This window comes from Pangasianodon hypophthalmus, chromosome 20 (genome assembly GCF_027358585.1).
Source record: "Pangasianodon hypophthalmus isolate fPanHyp1 chromosome 20, fPanHyp1.pri, whole genome shotgun sequence".
NCBI classification, from domain to species: Eukaryota; Metazoa; Chordata; class Actinopteri; order Siluriformes; family Pangasiidae; genus Pangasianodon; species Pangasianodon hypophthalmus.
The window spans coordinates 20,421,306-20,438,071 of NC_069729.1; the positions used below are offsets into that span (position 1 = coordinate 20,421,306).

Below are 16,766 nucleotides of genomic sequence, written 5' to 3' on the forward strand. Positions count from 1 at the left end.
TACAGCACTGAAAGCCCAAAACTAACACAAAAGTCTGAGTAATACATTAATGATATGTTATATAAAACATGACAATGCACATAGGGACTGCTTTACTTTAACGGTTTTGCCTAAATCCTAGACATCAGTCCAGTAGACCTCTGAAATCATGCATGGGTCGCCTGCAGGCTCTAGCACAGGACACACACGTGCATGACTCCAGAAGGCAACGGCAGTTCACTTCAAATCTCTGTGCTAATGGACTCAAGTTCAAAGGTGAATGAGGAAGAAATCTATTTGACCCCATCAGAAAGTTTGTGTGGTCAGAAAGAGCTGCAGACTGTTGAAATGTAATATTCAAAAATATGATCTGAGCAAACAAAGCATCAATCTTGGTTTATATATTCATCTGGTTCAAATTAGACCTCTATTAATGAATAGAAAACCAGACAAATCTCTGCATTGTTCCAAAAAACATTCTAAACACTTCTTCTTACATTATTTAACCTTTTAAACTCTGAAAAGCCGGGATGCCTTCCTCATTCTCATAACTACATCTTTATTGTGGTTACCAGGGCTGGGTGATGTGATAAAAATATCATATCACGATATTTCAAGACATTTTCTACGATATACGATATGTAATACAATATATACTGTAGGTTTACAAACAACCCGCCAGCAGAACAGCAGTTTTGCACTTAAAAATAATCAGCCAGTGATTTCAATCAGACTATGAGGAGTATTTGACAGATATTCTTGATCTCTTCTGCAGCATGTAATCGACAAATAATATGAGAGTAACGAGGTATAAATTACGGAAATAGGAATTTTCCTCAGACAAAGGTGGATCACAAAGCATTAGATATATTTTCATAGGCCAAAACCTGTTACTTCAGACTCCGGGTATGTTAGATTGGAATATTTAAAGTTCTCATGGTGTATTATGGCAATTCCTGTGATACAGGAAACTGATGTGTGACAAACCACTCCATTTTCTCTTTCAATAAAACGGATTTATTCTATACAGTGCTCCTACCAGCTGTTTCTAAACACAGAAGAAAATCCATTCCTTTATTCTGACATGGATGTGGTGCTCCTCTAGGCATAACTCACACCACTTTTAAATATTTGTTCAGTTGTTTCTCGCCGTGTTGTCTCGTTGTGTGTGCCCCGGTCACGGGTTAATGCATTTTAACAAGCCACCAGTCAGAGCTACTGAACCTCCCGCAAAGCTCCGTTACAGCACCTGAGCACCAGGCTTCGGCTCTCACCCACATGAACTCTTTTATAGAAGGCCAAAGCTGTGACTTATATATTTACAATTTTGGATTTCTTTCACTGGACTATCAGTATGGCCCATAAACTCATCCATCACTTCACAGGAACCGTTATCTGACGCCAGTAAAAACCACCAGCGGCTCCTTCGCTTTCTGTTCATGCCTGTTCATTCCCCAAACCCAGTATGTCCCAAAACCTGTGAACACAGAAGATTTGTGTGCTTGCATTCCTGATTTGCATTGTGTGTCTTCCTGTGATGTAGCCAAGCTGCTATGTAGCCTAACGCTGATAGCATAGCTTCGGAGTCTTGTGCTAACAGGCTGTACGCCAAAGTAAACCGCTGGAGCTAGATAGTGTCGCTTGGGTCATCGTTAGCACGGAGTCCGTTCACAGAGAACGCAGCATTTCTAGATGTGCAAGGACTAATCACATCATCGTGAGACCATGGCTTAAGTCATAAAAAGGTGAATCTTTTAGACAACATTACTGGTGCATTTAAATAACTGCACAGATTCGCACGGGTTGGAAAATTACATGATGTGATGTGGTTCATTGGGTTATAGAAAACTGCTATGAAATAATCAAAACAATTTCAGCTACACAACAAAGCAACCGGAAGTCGTTTATTCTCAGTGCGACCTGGAGAATAAAGTGACAGAAGTGAGCCTTGTGAAAGAGCTGAAAAAGTGTAAATTTATGCAGAAGGGAAGCGATTGGTAGATTGGATGCCACCAGTAAGAGGGACACTACTGTGTTTCTTTTTTCCTCCTGACTGAAACATTTTCCAGGTTTTTGGTTCCACATAGTCATTCCTACTCACAGCTCCTGTAATAAAAAATAATTCCAAGAAGTTAACAATAAAGAAAATGAGCTTGTTCTCCAACACAACAGTGATGCAGAAGTTACAGGAAATGAGTTGAAAAAGAGCTAATAATGCTCTTTTATGTATGACATCTGGAAGAGTTGAAACAAAGAAAGATTTTCTGAATGTGGAATTGAATATAACTGTTTAGGATGTAAAAGCTGTTCATTGGATACAAAAGAGATTGTAAAGTAGTTTTTTATTATTATTATTAGGGAATATATGTAGAGTATATTATAACTTTTGAACTGATTACATTGTGATTTTCTCATTATGAACATTACAAACCATTTTTGGTACTTAAGTTAATCTGTAAAATCTAAAATACGAAAATCAATGTGTGTATATAAAGCTTTCTAAATTATATCACTTATAATGGTTAGTTGTTTATGTTAATAAAAATCACTCACCTTTAATTAATATATGTGACAACTTCAACCGTTAAAACCGTTACATTTCAAATTTAAATTCCTGCGCGCGAGGAACAGAAACGCGCGCGCTAACGGAATAATCGTTGTTTCACCCAATTACAGAGCTAGAAATAAACCCAGACAAATCACTCAGCAGATTCAACACAGCGTGTGAGTAGAAAAATAATTAAAGTGAACATTTCCACTAGACTGTATAACTCCAAACACACATACAAAACACTACAAAACATATATAAAAGATACAGACGATTATAAGCTACACAAACACACAAACCTTGTACAATTAAATGAAATTTACTTCGTGTGTCGTTTGCGAGCGAGTCGGCTCTTTGAATCGGCTCTTTGAATCGGCTCTTTTAGGTTGAGAGCCGTTTCCCCCCCTTTGTTTGTTTGTTTGTTTGTTTGTTTGGATTATGTATATAATATGTATACATACTTTATTTGGATATGTATATAATATCTTAACTCCTCTAGCATAATTTAATAACATTTAATATCTCATGACATAATTTCAGGGAAAGAACTATAATCACTGATGAGTCAAATAATAGATTGACTCACTAAAATGGCCAGAATTCCCATCACTAATACACATGGCTGTGTGTGTGTGTGTGTGTGTGTGTGTGTGTGATATGATTCCTAAAATATTGAGAATTACAGAGTCTACACTGCCTCCTACTGTTGGTTTGGTGTATACAGAAACTCCATAAACACTGAACACATTTAAATAAACATTAAAAATGTTATAATATTGTATGAGTAAGTACACTTTCAAATTGTCCCATCTTATCACCTTGGCCAGACAGGACAATAATTGTGTCTCATTTGTTCCACATGTGCTAAATGTGCGTCCCATCTGTTCTTTACTCCGCTTTCTGTTTGTCTCGCTGCATTTCTATTTGATCAGATAAAAGATTTTAAACACTGTGTTCCTGTTATTATCTTTATTAGGATAAATGTCTTACACCACACCGCTCCTTCACCCACACAAACTTTTACTGAAATACGGTATTGTAACCATCTGTGCATTTTCCAAACCATGTGAAGAATTCCTAAAGCTGATAAATTAGATACAGGAGGAGATGCTCTGTCGTCCACCTACACTAAAGAGACCAGAAAACAACTGTTCACATCTGTTCACAACTGTTCACATCTGTTCACAACTGTTCCAGACCGAGAGGAGGGATGAAACTTCACCAAATAAAATGATTCAGCTCTAAATACTTTTTATTGCCACTGTTGTTACTACTGAGGAATGCTATGAGAGCTTAATTTGAAAAGAAATAAGAAAAACAAAACTCATCCCCTGGAATTAATGTCATTACGAAGATCTCTTATTTTTGTAAGTGAAAGAAAATATGATTTAGGAGACATTACTTAGAGTTTAGAATCTTGGGGATTTTCTTAATATGTAATTATGCATTTTAGCTTTCTAAAACTAAAGATATTTCTAAAACAATTTCATCACATTTAGAAATAAAACCTCACTAATGAAGAATAAATCATTTGAAATGTTAAAAAAAAAATGACTTGGCTTCCAACTAATTGTTATCATTATCATTATAATAATATTAACTTTCCTGCTTACATGGATTACTGGACAGTTAAAATAAATCAGTGTATCCATAAATACTAAAAATGCCCCGTCAGATTTACTCTAAAACCTGCTCATAATTGCTTAAATTATTTAAAATTAATCAGAATTAATTAGAAAATAGATTTCATTTGTATGCTCACATTTACCTGTTTGGAAAATGCTTTTATCCAAGGCAAAAGAAATGATATAGCATCCAATCCAAAGCACATTTTGTAGTGATTTTGTAGAAATAGTGAGATTTGAGCTCACAACCTTCCAGTCAGTGGCACAGTTGGCAGCCGATTGGTCAAATTTTACAGATTTATTTACATTTTATATATTACTGACATTCAGTCTAATTCATTTATTAATTTCCCAGAAGGTCAAGCCATTCTTTAAACCCGAAGAAAACCAGCTAAATTACATACATCCTGATTCAAAAGAACAGATCAAAAAGGGAAACTTGGATGTAGGAGTCTTCTAATGACACTCAGTCCTGTTTGCACATTAACAGCTGCCTTTGCTTTAGATATCCTTTGGAGATTTAACTACAGGCGGAAATGGAAAAAAGCGATCATGAAGTTTACGAGGTATTCGGATGTAGTAGGCGGAAACAATTCCAGACCATAGCAGTGTAGCTGCTATAACATAAGTGAGAACAGGAACTAATTTGTTTTGCGGACATTCCATAGCATTAAATGTAACTATAAGTGGATAAAAAGTATGATATTTGATGCTGTTCTTTAATACATTTTTTTTAATTAATTGTTGATAAATAGCTGTGGCATAAGAAAACACTTCATGCTGTTATAGGAAAAGAATCAACTTCAGGGCGGTAAGAGTGAGTCCGCTTCATCACACCACCCCATCGCTGATTATTTTACTATAACAGCACCTCACACACACAGTGTTTAATTCCTTACTGAATGTATTAATTCTATGGAAATGGAATTGCTTAAAGTGATAAAAGTTCACAATGAAAGACATCCCAAAGACATCATTAGGCAAACAACAACAAAAGGACAAGGAAACGTCTTTCTTAAAAGAATCATAGTTGAAGGAATTGAATGACGAAAGTGAGTCATAATGACTGGTTAATAAAACCAGCTGTAATACCTGTAATAAACTATCACTATGAAATGAGTCTAATTTTGGACTAGACTACTTATTTAACAGATTAAATACAAGCTTACATAAATCTTCTCCATCGTATCAAAAAGTAAAGCAAGTGATCATGCTGTAGAAACGATTTGAACTGATGAGTCAGCGTTTAGTAAACACACTTCTAACCGCAGCAAAGAGGACACAGACTGTGTGCGAATTCTCTGCATATCTCTCTTTTTAACCAGCTGCATTTAGTTTCCACACATTTTTTTGTTCCTAAGGCATGTGTTGACAGGACACAGCAGACAAATACCCGCCGTCGCTCCATAGATAACACGTAGCCATCAGCAGCCTGGTCTCCGAGACTCCAAAATACTGGCTGGAGTACAGCAGTGATGCAGATTTACACGCCGGAGTGAAGAGTGTCAGAGAAAAAGCTCAGTGGTTTTCCTTTCTAATACACAGCATACGGACAGGAACAGACCGAACAACTAGTCTGGTTAAGGGGACATAAATAATCACAATCCAAGCAGTTAAAGATAAACTCCACCCTGAAGCTCATTAAATATGTTTATACTGAAAACTGTGTGACGTGTTGGTGATTGTCGTGTTTCTGTAGCCGGTTGTGGTGTTTTTTCGCTGACATCACAAGGGGATTTTGTTATTGCTAGCATGGTTACAATTATTATCTCAGCTATCTCAAACATAAGTGATAACAGTCAATCAACAAACTCAGTCAGTCATATTAATAAGAAATCCAGTGCAGAAGTAGTGGAGACTTTGGAGCAAACACTGGAGATAAAATCCCAGAATGCAATGCAGCTATACGACTCAGCTCTATGAGATGATGAGTGATGGTGATGGTGTTGACAGCAGCGTTAGCGTGAAAGCTGATGTATTTGAGCATGGTGTAGAGAGGAGCAGGTGAGAGAGCAGGACAGACTAAGGCACTAAAGCGCCGCTGCATCGCTGCCTTTAGGTAGAAATGAAGCGAGGGCTAAATCCCTCTGCGCCACTCAATCAGCAGGTATTCAAATAGTTAAACCATTAACCAGTGTGAAAACAATACAACATGTTGATGAAAGAATTAAACCAAATTCATCAACTCAGCGTTTAATTGCAAAATAAATCATAGACGCTGTTGAAAGTCACATTAATTCTAAAAATTAATACGCATCGTTCAGGGTGGAGTTTAAGGAATCGTAGATTTGGGGGGAAAAAACTAATCTTCCCAATTTCTCACTTAAATATAAACAAAGAGTCAGGAGTTGTTTCTATCTGTGGCAGCCCAAACGCTAGCATAGCACCATAAGCACTAAGACTCCACCTACTTTAAAAATACAAAGCTAGCTATAAAAAGTGTAACATATAGCTAGTAGCTAAAGGCTTAGCATCTAAACATACTCCATTATGTTTAGCATTCTTTCACACCTATTAGTCCCTTTGTCGAGTCTGAATCTGAGTGAATTTTTGTTTCGTTTGCTATTTGGTTGCACGTAAATAAAAAAAAAAAAGTTATCTGAGGTGTGTGTATGGCTGAAAACGTTCTCCTAATACTCTTTCCTTGATTGGTCAGAACTCTTCATAACCTTCATCCCTTCATAACCTTCATCCCTTCATAACCTTCAACCCATACGTCACATGTCCCTGAGCTATCAGCCACGCCCACTTCCCATTACAATGCTTTATGGCTCTACATGATGTAAACAGAGGATGAAAATATGCTTTTCAGACCCTCAGGTGATGACCTTTGACCTTTTGCATGTGCCGTGTCTGTGTGCTACCTGTTAGGACCTGACTGTTTGACCTTTTGTTCCCGGAGGCACGGTGTAGAAGCCTGCAGCGACACGGCACGAGCACGAGGAATGCCTCAATTACTGCTGCGTGTGCTGGAAGGAACCTCGCCGCAAGAACACCATCTGATTTACTGCATTTTTGGTTGTTGGGTTTTTTTTTTGTGTGTAATAATGCTTGCTTATTTCTTTTTTTAGTGTTGTAAATATGCATCACCTGGTATAATATCCGCTTTAATATCTATATACATGCAGAATTAATAGACACAGTAAATGAAATGTTTTGAAACAGAACAGTTCTGAATCTGCCAGATGCAATCATTATCAATTATTGTGATAGATGTTCAGTAAATATTCGGCAGGTTCTCAGAAGCTTAGATTGTAACGTTACAGAAATAACTTTCCTGCAACATTCATGTCATGGTTCATGTCATGTTATAAGAACGCTGCAGACAAGACTACCAGATAAACATTAAAAAGTAATAGTGTGGAAATGATAATATGTTAAGGTTATTCCAACAGAAATGTTGCAGGAATGTTGCAGAAATTTTCCAAAATTTTCCAGAACCATAACGTTCAGAAAATGTTCCGCTAACGTAAAAACACAAGCTGGGTATTGATTAGCCGTCGATGAATAAGATTACGGCTGTTACCTGTGTACGCGTATAAGAGATGACCGAGTGCTGGCTTGGGTTTGTCCAGCTCTGATCACATCCAGCCTGAGGATGCTGTAGCTATCAAAGCAAACGTGATCAGCCGACACGTTATCTTCTCCAAACCCTGAGTAACGCTGCTGAGTTAAATGGCTTTACGCTGTCGCGTCAAACACAGGCCCTGATTTCATAATGAACCATCACAGGGCACACATCTGTCTGCTGAGGGTCATCATGAGGAAAAAAGCTTCAGTGCTGAGCAAGACTTTAGCACATGAGAGAACGAAGCTTGGGAAATGCTTGTGTTGTCTCAAATCAGATTTCACATTTGCTTTTTTTTCTCACCAGTGCAGGTTTTACATGATGCTCAGAATGCGGCACTTTGAAAAAGCTCTAGAGTTTGGGGTTTTCTTTCGTCACAGCAGAGCACTTCCAAAAAGTTCAACCTTCCAGAAAAGCTGCAAGTAACATTAAGTGTTGGGTTTTTGTTTGTTTGTTTGTTTTTGTTTTATTTTTCACCATTTTCTCCCCAACTTGGTCTCCTGCCAATTCCCACCCACCAAGTGTGTGCTTCCTGTGAGACACGTGAAGCCAACCTCTGCATCTTTCTGAACTTTTGCTCATTCTGAATCGCAGGGCAGCGTAACACACTCAGAGGAAAGCTTCGCTATCTACCCTCTTCCTCATACATGAGCTCACAGACGCTCATGATTGGCTAGTGTCACTATGATTGACAGGGAAGAGAGAGAGAGCATGCATGAGAGAAGCCACCCACCCTGAGAACACGGCCAGATTTGTTCCCTTGACTCCCAGCCAGGGACGGCTGTAGCGTTGTCAGGGTTCTAGCTATCGAGACTATGTCAAGCTTCTGCTTGGGGGACGAATAAGAAAAACCACAGAGCACTGTGTCTGTAGGAAAGATGCATCAATAGATTCCGAAGGGAGGATTTTTATATACTCTGATTTATGCTGCAAAAAACTAAAATGTAGAAGCCTTAAGGGATCTTCAGATAAGATTCCCTAAAGAGAATTATCTACACTGCTACACTCTTAAAACAAAAAACTGGAACCTTTTTGCTTGTTTCTCTTGAGGAACCCTTAAAGGTTCTACACAGATTAGTACCACAAAGTGCTTCCCAATCAGCAGGTTCCAAACTAGGACCTTTTTAATCATACAGAAAATCTTAACCACAAAAAAAAAAAAAAAAAACAGTGTGCAGAACCCTTTTCCGAAGCGTGAGAGGTGACGAGCAGAGATGAGAAGAGGATGGGTTCCTTTTCAGGTTTGATCTCTTGAATCTTTCTCCAGATTTCTGTAAAGCTGATTCATGACATGTCTATTGAACTGAATTGAAATTTTAAAGGATTCCAAATAGAACAAATTTAGGAAGAGAAAAAACTTCAACATAAACATTTTAATAGTGAATAAATTGATTTGCATGCAGAAGCTGCCAGGTTTGAGGGAGTAGATCTCTCAGGATTTTTTAACCCTTTCATAATAATAATAATAATAATAATAATAATAATAATAATAATAATAATAATAATAAATCTTCTAATGTCCAAAATTTTTTTACATTAAGGTCTAAAATACATTATGCTGCTTAGAAAATATTACTAAACATTAGTGAACATGCAAGATTTACTACTGAAGACTACTGCATGATGCAAGGAGGTTAAAAAAAAAAAAAAAGAAATTCTCAAAAACACTAATTTGAAAACCTTTTAGTTTTTAAAAATCTAATAATTTTTTTTATTTTATGTAGAAAGTTAGTAAAGATTGAGGAGATAAATAGTCTAGAGTGCAACAGAAGTTTATGTTAATTTACAGTAATGCTCTGAAGTGATTTGGAGGTGATTTACATGTTATATTTTACTAAAATATAAAAAAGAGCCTTAAATTGACTGTCTACGTGTGTGGACACTTTATATGAAATGGTTAAAACTGCACTTTCTTTAAAACAAGAACTGATAAAACACCCAGAGGAAAGATCTGGAGAAGAATAAACTCCTTCAAGCTGAGTGTATAGAGAGAGCACAACTGTCGTTGAGGATGATGAATGAGACTGAAGGCTTGGGGGCGTCTGCTGTAATTACTCAATGTTTCAATAAGCATCACCACAGGAAATAGAGCAACAAAGAACAGGAAACTGGGCAGGAAACAGGAATGCCAGGTTTATCACAGAGTAAGAATGATGAAGTTGCTTCAAAACATCAGCACGACTCACTTATGCCTCTCCTTCTCCCTCATCATAAAAATCTGTATCTTCTTCTGTCAAATATAATTTTGTTTGAATCGTTTATGACCTCAACACACTGGCCTAAAAAAAAAAATGAATGAAAACAGATGAAGAAACTGATGCATCAAGACCAAAATAGGCAAGTGAGGATCCATAAGCAGAAAATTCCAGAATAAAGTGAGAATATCAGATTTTGTGATGAGGGCTGGTGGGAAGAAACATGTGTAACTGGTTGGAAGTTTCAATTCAGCTCTTTTATGTGAATTTTGAAAATGTGAATAACTTGAATAGAAGGGTCCAAAGTAATAAAAGACACCCAAATATAAAAAAAAAAGTTTTACACTTGGCTGAGGTGGAAAAGGTCTATTGATAAAGTGGAGATGTGAAACGGATCGAAACAGGTTTTTGGAATAAATGTGTTTTAGTGCGTTATTTAGATATAGCTAAAGATAAACGTAGCCACAGATCATTCACACACCGTTTGAACAAACAAAGAAGTGAAAGTTTTTCTTGATTTAATAAATAAAAGTAAAATTAATGTCATCAAACTGACCAGGATGAAGCAGAATGTTAACAAATCTTGAATGTTAAATCTCTCCATTCCGCTGCTGTTTCCTCTCTTTTCTTTCTGTACATGGCTGCGCACTTTGGGGATTGTAGTCTTTCCTCCCTAATCACTTTTACATCATCATCAGGATTTTCAGCTGACTTTAGTTAATGGGAAAACATTTTATTTTGTTAACATTTTGGGAATTTGTCTTAAAATGGTGAAATATTTGAATGGAAATCCAGACTGTGTTTGTGTCAGAAATCAGTATACGAATGTCATCATAGAAGGAAGTGAAGAGCATCGATAAGATAACCACCTTCAGGATTCTGAAGCTTGTGGCCAGAAAAGTGTAGAAAATTCTTTATCAGAGGAGGAAAAACTACTCAGTCTCACACTCTTGCACAATGCAAACTTCACAAGTTGTAGAAACACCTGCTTCTTATTTCCAAATTTTCTCTTTCCCTCTTCTCTTCCTTCTCATTTATATTTTCTCCATTTTGTTACTAGAGGTGGACGGGTGTAAATGGTGGGGTAGGGGGTGTGTGTGTGTGTGTGGGGGGGGGGGGACACACAAATCTCACTACTGTCTGGAACGCAACACATGAACCTGTAAATGATTTAAGTGTGATGGCCCCCAAAAAAGGGGGTGATGAGGCCAAAAGAAGTATGGCCCGGGATTTTAAAAAAAATGAAAACGTACAACGTTCTAGTTTAGGGGCAGACTTAATGTTCATACTTTTTTTTTTTTTTTTTTAATTTATTAGCAGGAAATCAAACAGAATTCACCCACAAATAAATAATGTGCATAAAGAAAGGTATGCTCCATAATACCACCAGAAATTCATTTGTGAACTTTAAAGAATCAGCAGAACCTCAAAAGAATTTGCTCAGGTGAATTTTCAGAGATTTTGCTCGGCGTCTGCATGTATTCCTCTAACAAACGAATCTGATTAAATGACTGTGGTTGAATTAATTCTAGGATAAACAGTCAGGTTAAATGTGTACAGCGAGTATTTGGGTCCTGCATAGCTTCCTGCAGCTGAACGTCCTTTACATTCTTCCTTTTTAAGATTACAAAGTCTCTACTAACCGTAAATAAATTTTACTAGTACACGGAGGCACTGCTATAAACCACGATGAAGACTGAGTTATAACTCTCACTGCATAAATCTTTACAGCTGACCTGTGGAAACACGTCGATAACAGTTTTTCCTCCACTGTTCCTCATGAGGCTCCACGTTTAAATGTTTTACTTTTATAGTATGAAAAATGGCCTTTGGGCAAAAGATGTTCACCTCTCATTTCCATGTTTGATAGTTCACATTGAAGGAGCAAAGAAGGCAGGCATGTTTTTAAAAAAAAAAAAAAAAAAAAAAGCCATCGGCTGTTTTAGAGATAACGTTTAAGCCTGATTTATACACAAGAAAACTGACCTGAGATGTAGGACAAGTCTACAGGTTACCTGAATTTATTCTCTTGTAATGTATAAATAGCACAAACGTCTAACTTGGACACGTTATCGTAAACGTTTGTGCCCGGCCTTGAACCACCCTGAACTCTGAACATGAGCAGGTGGTTGAGGACAAATGCAGCGATGAACCATGAACACTGAAGCGCAAAACATCTTAGGCTACTTTCACACTCGTACATGTTACATGAAATCCTACAGGAGCAGCGGAGCTTCCAAAAGCTTTTCAAAAAGTTCAACTTTTCAGAAAAGCACAAGTGATATCATGCACTTATTTACCTCCTGACCAATCAGGTCACAAGCTGGGGTGCAAGCAAGAAAAACAAACATGGAGGGAAAACAGTGTGGGTGAAAAACGAGTCTTGTTAGTTAGTGAGTTAACATGAAGAGAAAATATTTAACTACCAAAATTCCAAAGTTGCTAAAAATAACAGCGTGTATATTTTTGGGACGTTCACCAGGTACACAACGTGACATATGACACTCACTTTACACAAGCAGCTCAAATTCTCTTTATTTTCTGCCTCCAAAGTTAGAGTGAAAGCAAACAACCTCCGTGTCAGCAGAGTTACACCGATACTTATTTCATCTGCATTACCGCTAATAATAAATCTAATCAAGAGCGCAAGCTAGGCTAGTTAGTTAGCTGCTACTATCTCGGACTGGTAAGAGCATTGTTACGGTGAGTCACATTTTTCATATCAGCGATGTTTCTACTTAAAAAAAAAAAAAAAAAATTACAAAATGTGAAAGTACTCGTTTCATTCTGAAACCATCTCCAATCAGTCTAGCATTTAAATCCTGAAAAGCGTAAGAACGTGAACAGTTAAAATCTCCAATCCAGACCAAAGTTAAAGCACCAGTCCATCTGACGTGCTGGTGGCCTGTAGAGGTGAAGGTCTTGTGTAAATGGCTATATCTATGATGCCACGCTGCTCAGACCTTCACATATGACCCTGACGACCTGACATGAGGCGCACTGAACCCTCACCCTCCCGGGTCACCGTGATGGACCTCCAGCACGGCTTCAACACTGCTGCATTCAGCAGAACAGGAGCTCCAAGCAAGGAAATCCATCATCCACTACAATCTTCTGATCTAAAAGATCTGAGTGGATTTCTGACCTCAGTATAGCTCCGAGCTTTCTCACTAAGCCAGAGGACATGGTGATGCCTGACACAAGTCAAAATGCTAGAGAGAAACAGGGATTATGATACTGTTGAAAGAGGCTGGAGCTGAAGGAGGAATTCTGATACTTGTCCAGTGTCTTAGCCCATAATTACACAGGAGGAGTTTGATGGCGATCAAGCTGTTTGTGGTTCCTTGTGGAACCAAAAGTTGTTTTTCTGTGGCATCACTCGAATTGACTTTTTTGTCACCTTTAGTTTTAAGATTGGATGAAAAGTTTCCAATATTCAAGGATATTTCAAAACAACTTTAAAAGCTAGAAGCCTTAAAATATGCTCTAGGATTCAAATCGGGATTATTTATTTATATTATGTAGCAGGTGAGCTGGTGGAAAATAGTTCAGGGTCAGTGGTGGACAGGGTCAGGGTCAGGTGGTGGACAAAGTGAAGAACCCTTAAGCGTCCCAGATTTAACCATTTTGTTAAGAGTGAAGTCATGATAGGCAAGACCAGATCTTAGAAAATTCAGAAGTAGAAACAGGTTTACTTCCTCAAGAGTTACCCGTTCGAGCTTTTTTACAGGGTTCTACACATAAGCTTTGTTAGAAGGAAAACCCTCTGATGTAGGATGCTAGATAGATCCTTAAAAGTGTGCAGGCAATCCAGAAGGCCAGACCTGTATCGACTTAGATCAAGGCTCGTTATCATACAATTTTAGCAAAGTTTCATCTTGAGCACTCCATCTGTAAGCCTGTTCAGTTATGTATTTTGAAAAGGATAACATTTTTATTGGTTTGACTTTGTACTCCAGCACACTGGATTTTAAATGAGGTGAAAGTGTTGATTGTGTTTGTGTGTATATATTATATTATAAAACTCACAGCTCTTTTAATATGTTGTCCACCATTTTAGAGGACTAGCATAAAGCAATGTCCAATTATTTAATACATTGCATGCTAATATCTACACTTGAACATATGCAATTTGAAAATGTAAAATATTTCAGAGCTCTATATATCTACACTATGCATGTAAAACGGCAACTTTTACGCTCCCGATGTGGCGGAAGATCTGAAATTGTTTCTGAGGAGCACATCCGAATACCTCTTTACCCTGTGATTGTATCTTTCCGTGTCTGTCTGCGGTCTGAATGTAGACTAAGTGCAGCTGTTAATGCGTAAACAACACTGACTGTCATTACAAATGTAAAGACACACACTGCTTTCTTTTGCATGTGAATAGAGATCGGTGTGGTCAGAATGGTTTTCTTTATCTGGTTTCCTCTGTTTTAGGGCTTTATAAACAATAGAACATATTAACATATTTAAAAAATAGGTCATGTTTAGTACTTTGTTTGCAATATCCTTGCAAATCTGTAACCTGTAAAGATCACCAGATGCAGAGTAATGCTCTGCCAGGTTTATAATAAAATAAAAGCTAAGATCTTACTCGTTTTCAGGCTTCGGTGTTGTCTTCCGGATGTGGACCGCATACTCAAGCAGAAGAAAAAAGGGGAGAAACAATGTTGGAATCTAAGAAGGCTATCACTTCTCACATAAGCAAGAACTTATTTTTAGCTCCAGTGAGAAATTGTATTAGCTATATATAGCTTCTAAAGCTGACGAGTTAAAAACAAATGAAACACTGCTCCAATCAGAGTGAAAAACTGGTTGTTTGATTTACATGTTAATCAGCAATCGGCTTTATAGGCTACTAGTTTTGTTCTCTGATTATGTTAGCAAAGCAAGCTAACTAGCTACATACACTCAGCAGAGGCACCAACAATCTCTGTTAGGTCCTTTCAAGCTTCTTCTTTGCAACGTCTCTGTACACATTTAATGAGAGGCTGTATATGACCGGGTAAAACAAAATCATGGTTATAACTTATTTTTCCATTTTTGCTTCAAACAGTGAAAGTAATTCCAAGTAGGAACTAAAGTTGTGAGTGGGGAACTGAAGAAACGTTGGACCACACGTGTCAAAGGATTGATTGAGACAATCATTTGGATTTGCAGCGCTACACTGTCTACATAATTTTGCATAGAATTGAGAAAATCTCATTGACTATAATGACAAATTTCATTTCAGGGTGGATACTAAACTCCGCTCCTGCTCCTTCTTCCCATGTGCTACACACTTCTGTCTTACAAATGATAGCTGTTGGATTTAGATGCGATCACTGACAACCTTCTCTAGTGATAAGTCACACACAGAGCACAAAGACGAGCAGCTGATGGAGAGCCACGGGAGAATATGTTCAGGGGAATGTGATTAACCGAGAGCACGAAGCCAGAAAGACATCCTGCATGGCGTGCCAACTCCAAACCTCCTTCTCTCCTAGCTTTATTATGTGAGAAAACCACATGAATATGTCAGATGTCATCACTTGCTTCCACATGGTACACCATTACAGGTAAGTATGATGGACAGGAATGCAGTAACAACAGTGTATTAGTGTGGAATTCCTGCTTGACATCATAACTGGCAGAAAATGACTCCGTGTTTTTGGAGCTCATGTCGGCTTGTCGTCGTCTATTCAGAATTTTTCAGTCAAAATGAAAAAAAAACTGTGTTTTTCTGGAAAAATGCTCTGCTTGCTGATCTAAGTTGAAAGAAATGTGCCTCTGATAAGGACAATTTACTCAAACTGAAAAACCATCGAGTGAATGATAAATAAACCATCATCTCCATCTTCCAAAAGTCTGAACGTCTGAACTTGTGAGCAGAGAAAATATTACACTACTGCTTCCAGAGACTTTTGTTCTTCTATGAAGCCAAATTACCATACGCTCTGTGGGGTTTATGGTCTGGATTGGATCTTCTATCTTAGTTAAGTTAAACTTTCTGTGATATATGGCATTTTGATCCTTTCTAGCTGGCACTTAAAAAGATGGATGTGTCGTACATCACTTGGAGAAGCTGCACATTTGTATAACTGAAATACCAATGTGAAAGCCATTTAAAAACACGTGTTTAAGCACAGTGATACTCTAAGGACCATGTGCTGATTTTATTATGTTTAATATTTTTCCTCTGTCACATTGTTCCTGTCATTTCATGTCACTAAACCCTAAGGACATCCTACAGCTCTACAGAGCTGCCACAATAGCCAGCGCGGCGTCTATGAGTCTCTTAGCCCCGCCCCACAGGTAACGGTAAACCAATCACTGTCCATGATCAGGCTGGGTGTCAATCACAGAGCAATATAACCATCACACTATTCATAAGCTAATAGCTTCCCAAAGGAGAGAGGGCAAGACCTTATGCAAAGCTCTCCACAGTCCGGACAAAACAATGGCAGCAGGTCTCGACATGGCGGGAAAAAGTCATGTGGAACTGACGTTTCCTTTTACCACTTCAAAAGAGTGGATGGACATTTTGTAGGCAGGGGGTCGACCACATGCAGGACCTGCAGAATGGCCGTAATTTAAGTGCTTTTTAGACCAAACAAAGAACTGAAGAGAAAGGAGGAAAGGTCTTAACAAGCCGATGCTTGACTCATTGTAGAGACAGGCCATTGTTATCAGCTCAACAAATAAGAACTTTCAGTTTAAACTTATAGTGTAACAAAAAAATCCAATTCCTGATCGGCTCAAGTAGAGGGAAGTAGAGTTGTCCTATCATTAGACTATTTATAGAAGGTGCATGTAATAGTCCTGATGATCAGATTATTACCAAAATCTGGATTTTATTTTAAATTAT

General features: G+C 37.8%; 1 protein-coding gene across 1 annotated transcript in view; it reads right to left on the reverse strand.

Moving 5' to 3' along the window:
- The window catches only part of megf6b (multiple EGF-like-domains 6b), a 68,690-nt gene that overhangs the window by 41,478 nt on the left and 10,446 nt on the right, over positions 1-16,766 (reverse strand). The gene's annotated exons all lie outside the window — the stretch shown is intronic.